Here is a 12,757-nt window from a genome sequence, read left to right as displayed (position 1 = left end):
GTACAGTGACGAGAAGAGAATAAAGCTAATTGGCCATCAATTGCAAGATATAGCCAAGAATTGGTGGTTGAACATTAGGAGAGCTTAAGAACAGCGGGGTACCGAGATTACTTGGAAAGTATTCAAGACGGAGTTCTATCAGCGTTTCTTTCCCATATCCTATCGCAAGGATAAAGGTGCAGAATTTGCCAATCTAAGGCAAGGGCCACTGAACATTGAGGAGTACGTTGCCAAATTCTCTTCTTTGCTTCGTTTGGCACCCCATGTTTCAGGTAGTGACGAGACGGTGGCGGACCAATTCATAAATGGCTTGAACCCGGACATCTTTACCTTGGTAAACACGGGAAGACCTAATAACTTTGCGGATGCATTGAATCGAGCCAAGGGTGCAGAAGCAGGATTGTTGAGGCAGCGGAGTGCTCCTTATGTTGCTCCGATACCGAGACCACCAGCACCTACCATTCCACCCCTCCAAGATTTGATAGTGGCGGTAGTAGCAGTGGCAGAAAGGAACAGCTGAAGGCGAAGGGGAAACAGTTTAAGCGACCTGGGAGCAGTTCGTCCAGCTCCAGCGGATCAAGACAGACTGGGTTTGATCAAAGTTCAAGGACTTCAGGTGTCTACTGTAATTCTTGTGGAGGTAGGCATGCGACTGAACAGTGCCAGAGAGTTACAGGCCGATGCAACATTTGTAGGCAACCGGGGCATTTTGCCAAAGTCTGTCCCCAGAGGAGCGTACAGCAAGGCCAGAGTGGAAGAGCATCCGGTTCCGTACCTCAGTTTGAGCGGCAGGCATCATCAGTTCACTCTTTTCAGCCTCCACCGGCACAGACTCCACCCAGAGGCCGAGGTAGTCAGACGGTGACTCAACCTCCGAGGCAACAGGCTCAAGTGTTTGCATTGACAGAAGAGCAAGCACAAGATGCACCAGATGATGTTATAGCAGGTAACTGCTCTCTTTATGGTTATCCTGCTTATATCTTGATAGATACAGGTGCATCGCATACATTCATTTCAGAGCGATTTGCATTGTTGCATTCTTTGCCTGTTGAGTCTTTGCTAGATGTTGTGTCTATTAATTCTCCGTTGGGAAGTGGATTGATATCTGTAACTACGGTTAGACATTGCATTCTACAGTTTGAGGGGCATGAAATTGACCTAGAGTGTATAGTGTTGGGTCTGGCTGATTTTGATTGTATAGTCGGTATTGACATGCTAACAAAGTACAGAGCTACCGTGGATTGTTTCCACAAGATTGTCAGATTCAGACCTGAGATGACAGACGAGTGGAAATTCTACGGGAAGGGTTCCAGATCTCGGATTCCCTTGATTTCGGCTCTTACTATGAACAGATTACTGCAAAAAGGAGCAGATGGTTTCTTTATTTATGCTGTAGACATGCAGAAGTCGAGCCCGACATTGGCAGATATACCAGTAGTGCGGGAATTTGCTGATATTTTTCCAGATGAGATCCCAGGATTACCTCCGGTTCGTGAGGTAGACTTTAGTATTGATCTTACACCAGGTACCGTCCCTATTTCGAGAGCTCCGTATAGGATGGCACCCATCGAACTAAAAGAATTAAAAGCACAATTAGAAGATCTTCTGGCCAAGGGATATATCAGACCTAGTGTATCTCCTTGGGGCGCTCCGGTGCTGTTCGTACGAAAGAAAGATGGTTCGATGCGATTGTGTATAGACTACCGGCAGCTGAACAAGGCAACGATCAAGAATAAATATCCTTTGCCTAGGATCGATGACCTATTTGATCAGTTGCAGGGATCCTCTGTGTATTCTAAGATTGATTTGCGATCTGGATATCATCAGCTCCGAGTTCGAGATGTAGATATACCGAAGACAGCATTTAGAACTAGGTATGGACATTACGAATTTATTGTCATGCCTTTCGGTTTAACAAATGCTCCTGCGGTATTTATGGGCTTGATGAACCAAGTGTTTCAGAGGTATTTAGATGATTTTGTGATCGTTTTCATAGATGATATTTTGGTGTATTCGAAGAACCGAAATGAGCATGCAGAGCATCTCAGAATTGTTTTGCAGACGTTGAGAAACGAGCGACTGTATGCTAAATTGTCAAAGTGTGAGTTTTGGTTGAACCGAGTTGTATTCTTGGGGCATATCATTTCTGGAGATGGTATTTCTGTAGATCCGAGTAAAGTGGAAGCTGTGATCAGTTGGTCGAGACCGACTTCTGTACCAGAAATACGCAGTTTCATGGGCTTAGCCGGATACTATAGAAGATTTATCAAGGATTTCTCCAGCATTGCAAAGCCAATAACTCAATTGACGCAAAAGAATGCACCATTTGTTTGGTCAGAGGAGTGCGAGTCTAGCTTTCTAGAGTTGAAGAAAAGGCTGACCAGTGCTCCAGTACTGACGATACCTTCAGGTACGGGTGATTTCGTTGTATATTGTGATGCTTCTCATAGAGGTTTGGGATGTGTTCTTATGCAGCGAGGCCATGTGATCGCATATGCCTCGAGACAATTGAAGCCACATGAAGTTCGATACCCCATTCATGATCTGGAATTGACGGCTATCGTATTTGCATTAAAGATTTGGCGTCATTATCTCTATGGCGAAAAATTTGAGATATTTTCCGATCACAAGAGCCTAAAGTACCTATTCTCTCAATCAGAACTGAACATGAGGCAGCGTAGATGGCTAGATCTTCTGAAAGATTTTGACTGTGAAATCAAATATTATCCAGGGAAGTCAAATGCAGCAGCAGATGCCTTGAGTCGTAAGGTATGTTCTTTGTCCTTATCGACGATAGGTGTTAACAAGTTAGTTGAAAATTGCTGTACATCTGGAGTAGAGTTTGATACAGATAGGAAGCCACTACGACTTTTTACGATCCAAGTTGAGCCCAATTTGATTATGAGGATCAAGGAAGCACAAAGAACCGATCAGAATGTGCAAAGATCAATCCAAATGGTCAGATCAGGGCATGTATCAGAATATCAGGTACGAGATCATGTGTTGTACGTGAATAACCGTCTAGTTGTGCCAGATGTTGCAGATTTGAGACAGCAGATTCTGACAGAGGCACATTGTAGTCGGTTCAGCATTCATCCGGGTGGCAGGAAGATGTACAACGACTTGAAGACATAGTTCTGGTGGAAGCAAATGAAGTCGGACATTGCCGAATTTGTATCTAAGTGTTTGAACTGCCAACAGGTGAAAGCCGAGAGGAAGAAGCCTGGTGGATTACTTCAAAGTTTAGCCATTCCAGAATGGAAATGGGATCACATTTCCATGGATTTTGTGACGAAGTTACCACGATCATCCAGAGGCTGCGATGCGATTTGGGTTATCATTGACAGATTGACCAAATCTGCTTGTTTCATCCCATACAGAATGACGTATAGACAGGATCAGATGGCGGAGATTTATATTCGAGAGGTAGTCAGATTGCATGGAGTGCCGAAGTCTATCGTATCAGATCGTGATCCACGATTCACTTCACACTTCTGGCACAGTTTACAGCAGGCCTTAGGTACGACATTACACCTGAGTACTGCTTATCATCCTCAGACAGACGGACAGTCAGAACGGACTATCCAGACATTAGAGGATATGTTGAGAGCCGTCGTGCTAGATTTTGGCATTGGTTGGCAAGATTCTCTACCTCTTTGCGAATTCTCTTACAATAATAGCTATCAGACGAGTATCGAGATGGCACCGTTTGAAGCTTTGTATGGCAAGAAGTGCAGATCTCCGCTATACTGGGATGACGTTTCAGAAGTACCAGAACTTGGGCCAGATATGATTCGTGACATGACAGAGAAGGTGAAGCTCATTCAGAAGAGGATGAAGACAGCACAAGATCGACAAGCAAAGTATGCCAATATCAGACGTAGACCATTAGTTTTTGAGGCGGGAGATAGAGTATTCTTAAAGATTTCTCCATTCAGAGGCGTTGTTCGATTTGGCAAACGCGGGAAACTATCTCCTCGATACATTGGTCCTTACGAGATTCTTGAGAAGATTGGCGATCGAGCTTATCGACTTGCACTTCCTCCTTCTCTATCTGGGATACATGATATCTTTCATGTATCGATGTTGCGTAAGTATATGCCAGATGTTTCTCATGTCATTCAACCTGACGAAGCTGAACTTGATCAGACATTGAGCTATGTGGAACAACCGATACAGATTCTTGATCGGAAAGAAAAGAAGCTCAGAACAAAGAATATTCCACTCGTGAAAGTTCAGTGGAGTCGTCATGGCATTGAGGAAGCGACATGGGAGACAGAAGCCAACATGCGACAGAAACACCCCGAATTATTTCAATAATGTAAGTATTGATCTAACTTTATCCTATTACTTTTGATGCTTTCATTGATAGAATGATGTGCGATTTCGAGAGCGAAATCATTTCTTAGAGGGGGAGAAATGTAAGGCTCGAAGATTTAGTTATCATAATCAGAGGGATTTGTTGATAATTAAGATGATTGTAGATGTATTTCATTGGACTAGAAAAGAAAGGGAAATGTATAATAAAGATGTGAAAGGTGAAGAATAAATGTAAAGGGCCGAAGCCATGGCGCATATGCGCGAAGGAATGCGCGCATATGCATGAGAATTCCAGTAGCATTGGCGCATATGCGCGGAAAGAGTGGCGCATATGCGCGACATGTACAGCAGCCTTGGCGCATATGCGCGAGAGTAGTGGCGCATATGCGCGGAGCGTCCAGAACCATTGGCGCATATGCGCGAGTTTAGTGGCGCATATGCGCGAGTGCTAAATCTGCCGAGACAGTAGGTTTGGCGCATATGCGCGAGTAATGCCGCGCATATGCGCGAGACGTGTATTGCAAAGAACAATCCATGTGTTCGAAACATGCAAAGTATATATATGATTTGCCTCGATTCTTTCCTCCATTCAGCAGAAGTCTTCGAAAAGGCTGAGGGAGAAGCTTCATTTCTTCTTACTTTCAAATTGTGTTCTTGCAAGATTTAGCAACCCAAATTCAAATCCGATTTCGGTTTTGAGATCCTCTCGGTATTGGCTACACAGTGATGTAAGTTTATTCGATTTCAGTAAGTTTTGAAATTCAGATATTGGGGAAATGAGAATATGATAGTTATATTGTGTTCTTGGCATATTGAGCATGATATATTTGTAAACGGATCAAAGAAAGGATATCATATGCATTTCCTATGAATTTCAGTATGATTTATGAATTGTTGGGATAGGATTTATTGTGTTTTGGATGGATATTGTATTGGGTTATGAATTAGAATGATTGAGGATGAGATAATGTTGATATCTGTTAAGATTTGGATTGACCGGTATCGAGAATTACGTCGTTATGCCGTCAAATTGTATCAAGATCACGTAGTGACTTGGTTATGTGTTGATTTAGATTAGAAATTGATAGAGTGCGTATTCACATTTCCATTTCAGATTCGTATTGGCGATCGTGACAGCGACTCTACGACGCAAGGTATAGTACATGTTTTGTTTGGGGAATCACGACTCAAATAAGATCACATTTGAGTTTCCCAACCAAAATCACATACTTGTTTTATTGTTCATACCTTGATATGATTATGATTGTTATAGATTTGTTTATAGAATTTGTATGCAGATCTTGCTATGCTTTGTTTACAGATCGTGTAGCATTGCATTATGCTTGTTTACAGATTTTGTATTCATGCATTAAGATAGGGCAGTCTGGAGATCAGGCAGACTACTAGATGTTCGGCGATATCTCAGCTTAGGGGAAGATCACCGCCCCTATTGTAGACGCGGATACAGATCAGGCCGAAGTCTAGGAATAAGACGTACAGCACCTCGATTGGTAGGGTAGGTGACAGCCAGTGACGTCTTATTCACAACGGGATCCCTAGAGTTCTAGTCGAGTCGAGTCTAGACATGATTAGATTCACATTGTATGATTTTATATGAATGACATTCATATCAGCATGTTTCATGTTTGATTGTTTATATGCATGTTACATGTTTATACTGGGATTTGTTCTCACCGGTTTTCCGGCTGTTGTTATGTCTGTATGTGTGCATAACAACAGGTGGGGCAGGATCTGGGTCGAGACAGAGATGATCGTGATAGCGTGGTGATCTCGGGCGCAGCAGAGGACTAGTGGTTCTTTTGTTAGACTTGTACTACCGTTTGTTTATAGATGGTATTGAACACTAGTTGTAAGAACAAGACTTGTACTTCATGTTAATATTGTAAGTTAAACTAAGAATTATGTTTGTTTAGTTACATTTGATTTATTGTAAAAGAAAAAATTTGACCCACGTTTTTAATAACAATCCATTTAATCCCAAGAAAAAGAATTAGAGCCCGGGTCCCCACAATGGAACACATAGCCAGATTCACCATCCAGTGCGGGGAATTAGCCAACTTGGAGAACTTCAACAATGTAAAGTTGCGGCTATTCCCGAATTCCCTCACTGGAACTGCATTCGCTTGGTATGCCTCACTCCCCAGAAATTCAGTGATGAGTTGGCAAGAAATGGAAAGACAATTTCACATTCAATTCAATAGAACAGAGCCAGAATTGTGCATTGCCGACTTATCCAGAGTCACTCAAAAGAAAGGAGAGTTTGTGGAATATTTTATCGACAGGTTCAAAAAGATGAAGAATAGATGCAATGTGTTCTTACTTGAGACAGAGTTCGTGAAAATGGCACAAAAAGGGCTGGATTTTGAATTAAGAAAGAAATTCCAGGGAATGGAGTTCAGGGATTTCTTCGAGCTAGCCGCCAAAGTGGCTGAATACGAAGAACTCTTGCGGGAAGAGTCATACAAGAAGAAAACTGCTATGGGATCTTATTATCAGGAGGTGGAATATGTGGCATTGGCAGATATTTGGTTAGCTGGTTCTTACACAGTTCCTATTAAAAAAGAAGCCAGCAGAACCTGAAAAGAAGAACAGCCCCCAACTCCCCAAAGACATGCAGTATACATTTGATGTGTCAAAGACCGAGGAAGTTTTCGATTTCTTGGTAAAAGAAAAATTCATCACATTCTCGCCTGATCACAAGATGCCACCTACAGAAGAGCTGAAGGGACGAGAGTATTGTAAATACCACAATTCCTATAATCATGCCACCAAATCTTGTTGGGCGTTCAAGAACATTTTGCAAGATAGAATTAACAAGGGAGTTGTGAAATTCCCCAACAAACAAGAGTCTATGGCGGTGGATGATGTTCCTTTTCCCCCGGTAGCTTTAGTTAATGTGAATGTGACAGATTTGAGGGATCTTCTCAATGAGAAAAGAAGCCGATCCTTTGCAGTGAAAGATCGAGTAATCAAGAAATACTGGATTCCAAAGGGTCAATTGTTTGAAGCTCATGGAAGACATAGTGCCGATCAAATACGAACAGTTCAACAGCGTTTCCCCAGAAATGTTGGTGAATCCGCGGCCTTTAGGCCGAGGAATCAACATTTCCTTGAAAGACAGTGGTGGAAAAACAATGGTTTAGAGGAGAGTCATCTTGCAATCAACGCCAAAGGTATTCGGACAGGAGAAATGCATATGAATTTGAGTCACGAAGGGTGGAAACTAGAAAATTATCAGCCGATCAAGGCAGAGAACGGCGTTCATAGTGAGTCTTGGAGGGTGGCCCAACACAAAAAGTTCCCTAGGCCACCAACTAGGACACAAAAGAGACGACTGTTGAGAGAAAGAGCTATTGCAAGAAGAGAAGAGTCCGCTAAGTTGAAAAATGAATCCACAATTGATGTTCCAGTTTCCAGGGAGCCAGTGGGGAGTAAATCCAAGTTTGGAAGATCGGCTACTGAGGATAAGTTTGTTGAAGACGATGATGATTTGTTAAGCGAAGAGGATGATCAAGCAAGAAAAACAATTAATTTTTGCATTGGAGAATTTCACATCACTGTGGATTGTGCCACAGGAGTAGTGATACTACCCGAGAGATTTAAAATGATGGAAGAAGATAATGGGGAGTTGATGCCCCAAGAATCGGTGCAAAAGAAAGAGTATGCAAATAAATTCTCTGAAGGGAGTTCAAGAGTGATTATCAAGGAAGATCACCCGAATAAGCCTAAACAAGTGATACTTGAAAAGCCTACACCGGCCATGACCAAGAACATAAGGCCGTTGTACATCAAAGCCCACTTGAATGGGAAGCAGTGTCTAGGGTGTTGATTGACAATGGCTCAGCTGTAAATGTTCTTCCACTAAGAATGTTGAAAAGTCTGGGCAAAAATGAGGAAGACTTGATTCCTTCGGAAGTTTCAGTTGCTGCATTTACAGGGGAAACCACCAAGACCATTGGGGTATTCCCAGCTGATGTTACTGTGGGGAGTATGTCATCGTTATGTGCAATTTTCGTGGTAAACTCCTCCGCCAACTTCCAAGCGTTGTTAGGCAGATATTGGATCCATGCAAACCAGTGCATACCATCCTCAATGCACCAGCTGTTGTTGTTTTGGAAAGGGGATGACGTGGAGGTCATAGAAGCGGATGGACAGCCGTTCCAAACAAGTGCAAGTGCAGTAGATGCTAGATATTACAATGGGGATTTTGGGCCCATCAAAATCCGTAGCAATAGCAAGAAAGAAAATCCACTGTACATGCAAACACCAACTCCAAGCTCGGTGTTGGAAAGAATCCTCAAACCTACTGTTATCGTGCCGTCTAGGCCGATAATTCAGCCGCTGATTGAGGAGATTGATGATTGATTCGAACCAAAAAGAAAAAGAGGTAGCTGCAACCTCTATATGGAAGGCACATGTGCAGCAAGTACTAGACAAACTAAAGGAAGAGGAAGCATGGGACACTTATGGAACTGAAGTTGTCCAAGAAGAAGAATAAGAAGATGATGAGCTCCAAGTCGATGAGTTGTTGATGGCGCCATCTCAAATGTAAGATGGCCAACATGAAGTTCAAGACCCATTGGAAGAGATTAACTTGGGGGAGCTTGAGAATCCAAAAGTGGTATATGTGAGTAAGCTACTGGAAGAGCAGTTGAAGCAAGATTTGATCAGCATGTTGAAGGAATACAGAGATTGTTTTGCATGGAGTTCTGATGACATGCCAGGGTTGGACCGAAAATTGGTCGAACACCGACTTCCACTCAAAGAAGGTTTCAAACCATTTCAACAGTCATCTCGTCGCATGTCAAAAGAAGTTGAATTGAAAGTGAAAGAGGAAGTTGAGAAATTGTTAAAGGCCAAGTTTATAAAGCCAATCAGATATACCGAATGGCTTTCGAACATTGTGCCAGTCATGAAAAAGAATGGCAAGGTCAGAATATGCATCGACTTCCGAGACTTGAACTGTTCAACTCCCAAAGATGTATATGTGATGCCGATACCTGATATGTTAATTGATTCAGTGGCTAGACATGAATTTTTATCCTTCATGGACGGGTTCTCAGGCTACAACCAGATCAAAATAGCAGAGACTGACACTCACAAAACAGCATTCAGATGCCCGGGAGCTGTTGGTACGTTTGAATGGCTTGTTATGCCATTCGGGCTAAAGAACGCAGGGGCCACGTACCAAAGAGCTATGAACTCGATCTTTCATGACATTATAGGGCATCACATTGAAGTATATATAGATGATATCGTTGTGAAGTATAAACAAGCTGCTGATCACATTGAACACTTGAGGAAGAGTTTTCAAATAATGAGGCAACATGAGTTGAAGTTAAATCCATTGAAATGTGCCTTTGGCATGAAAGCAGGAAACTTTTTAGGATTTCTGTTACATCAGAGGGGAGTTGAAGTGGATAAAAACAAAGCCAAAGCCATTATGAAAGCAAATCCGCCTAGAATCAAGAAAGAATTGCAACGCTTCCTTGGGCAGGTGAATTACTTGAGGCTTTTTATTTCTAACCTTGCAGGGAAGACAAAGGAGTTTTCACATCTGTTGAAGCTCAAAGACAGCGGGGAGTTCAAATGGGAAGAGTCGCATCAGAGGGCTTTTGATGTGATCAAGAGATATTTATCTAATCCACCTGTTCTTATGCCTCCCAGGTATGGAATGCCCCTTAAATTATACATCTCTGCTGCTCATGAATCGATTGGACGCCTACTAGTTCAAAATAATCATGAAGGAAATGAACAAAACATCTATTATTTGAGTAAATTCCTTACTCCAGTAGAGGTGAAATACTCTATGATTAAAAAGCTATGCTTAACACTGTATTATGCATGTACTAAGTTAAGACATTATTTGACTCAATCAAGAGTGTTTGTGGTGACTAAAACCGATTTGATTAAATACATGCTTAATAGACCCATCCTTTCTGGGAGAATTGGCAAATGGTCTTTAGCATTGGCCGAGTTTACATTGACATATTATCCCCAAAAATCAGTAAAAGGCCAAGCTATCGCCCATTTTTTAGCTGATCACCCTTCACTTGATGAGTTTATTGGAGAACAGGTTGGGTTTCCAGTTTGTGGAGTGGGAGTTCAACCCTGGGAGTTGAAGTTCGATGGATCAAGTACAGAAACAGCAGCTGGAGCTGGTATTGTGATCACCTCCCCAGGTGTGAAAACCGCTCTATCCTTTAATTTGGATTTCCCATGCACTAACAATCAAGCGGAATACGAAGCACCGGTCATTGGATTGGAAATTCTGAAAGATTTAGGGGCAAGAGAATTATTGATATCAGGGGATTCTCAGCTGGTACTCAAACAGCTGTCAGGGGAGTTCAAATGCACAAGTTTGTCCTTAGCTCCTTACTATACTGCGGCATCCCAACTTCTAGATGATTTCGAGGAAGTGTCATTGGTACACGTCCCAAGACAAGAAAATTGGGAGGCAGACGAGTTGGCACAGGTTGCTTCGGGATTGAAAATGTCTCCAGAACTTACACACAGGCTAGTGTTGATTCAGAAGAAAAACCACCCTTCAATTCAGCAAAGAGGAATTCAGGTAGACATGCTCAACTTGGATATAAACTTAGCTGGTGACTGGAGGATGACATGAAAACGGTGCTAGAATCAACCGGGAGAGATATTCCACATGGGTTAAAAATGAGAGCTCTTAATTACGTTTTAGTGGAGGGTGATTTGTACAGGAAAGGGTTAGATGGTCTGCTACTCAGATGCATAGGCTTCCCAGAGGCTTTGGAGATCATGAAGCAAGTTCATGAGGGAGTGTGTGGAGCACATCAATCTGGAATAAAGATGAGATGGTTGATAAGGAGGTATGGCTACTATTGGTCATCCATCCTGAAAGATTGCATCAAATATGCTAGGGGATGCCAGCCATGTTAGAGACACGGGAACATCCAAAGAATTCCGGCGGATGAGCTTCACAGCATTGTCAAACCATGGCCAGTCAAACCATGAACATCCAAAGGTCAGGGAAAATCTACCCCTCATCATCTAAAGGCCACTCGTTCATCCTTGTGGCTACAGATTTTTTCACCAAATGGGTAGAAGCAGTGCCTTTGAAGAAAGCGGAGCAAGGGGATGTCATTAACTTTGTGAAAGAGAATATTATTCATAGATTTGGAATTCCAGAGTCATTGACCACGGATCAGGGAACTATGTTCACAGGCTCAGATATGAGGGAGTTTGCAGAAGACTATGGAATTAAATTGATAAACTCATCCCCTCATTACCCACAGTCAAACAGGCAAGCCGAAGTGTCAAATAAAGTGTTGATAAAGATTCTACAAAAGATGATGGAAGAGAATCCTAGGGATTGGCCAAGGCTGTTATCAGAAACTTTGTGGGCATACAGAACATCCAAGAGGACTGCCACTGGAGTGAGCCCTTTTTCCCTTACCTTTGGCCATGATGCAGTGCTTCCATTGGAGATTATGGTGCCATCAATGCGAGTGGTAAAGAAAAATGAACTTTCCCTTGAGCATTATAATGAAGCAATGATCATGGAGCAAGAAGAACTAGATGAGTTGAGAATCCAAGCGTACAATGCTTTGCTGTTACAGAAACAGAAAGTGGCGAGGATCTACAACAAAAAAGTTAACAAGAAAAGTTACCATGAAGGAGAGATAGTGTGGAAGACCATACTACCACTAGGAACAAAGGATATGGAGCTGGGCAAATGGTCTCCCAACTGGGAGGGACCATTCAAGGTACATAAGGTGTTAGACGAAAATGCATATTGGCTATCAAGCATAGATGGCCATCCACACAAAAGATGCATAAACGACAAGTATCTCAAGCCGTATTTTCCAAGTATGAGGGAAGAAGTAGGAAAAGCTTGCGAGTGAAGCAAACATGAAGGCTAATATTAAGTGGGGAGTTGGCATTCTTCAGTAGGGAGTTGGCATTCTTCAGTGGGGAGTTGGCCTTCATGGCCACTTTTGTATATATTAAGTTCTTTATTTCAAGATTTCATGTGAGGTAGGCCTTAGGGCCACTGAAATAAATTTCTGTTGGTTATGATTCAACAATAAAATTGATCGGAGAGAGTGGGACAGTAAGCCACTTTCATTCATTATCGTTGAAGGTCCTTTATTTCACTAGGAAGTCGGCCTTATGGCCACTTATTTCCAATGTTTTGGTGGTACCAGAAATCATGGTGAAATATACCATACCGCCATTATAAATTGGTTGTTCGCATGTGCAGTGACAGACTCATGAAGTAGGCCTTGAGGCCACTTAGAATATGGCAGGAAAGGAACACATCGAGCGGGGAGTTGAGCTCACCGGGCGGACAACGAGTAATAAAGGAAGAACTGAAGAGAACAAGGGCAATATGCGAACCCCAAGAAGACCCAGAAGTTGACTTTGGAAGAAAAATAGG

The sequence above is a fragment of the Primulina eburnea genome, chromosome 11 (genome assembly GCF_022965805.1).
Source record: "Primulina eburnea isolate SZY01 chromosome 11, ASM2296580v1, whole genome shotgun sequence".
Lineage (NCBI taxonomy): Eukaryota > Viridiplantae > Streptophyta > Magnoliopsida > Lamiales > Gesneriaceae > Primulina > Primulina eburnea.
Note: the sequence above shows the minus strand (reverse complement) of the source record.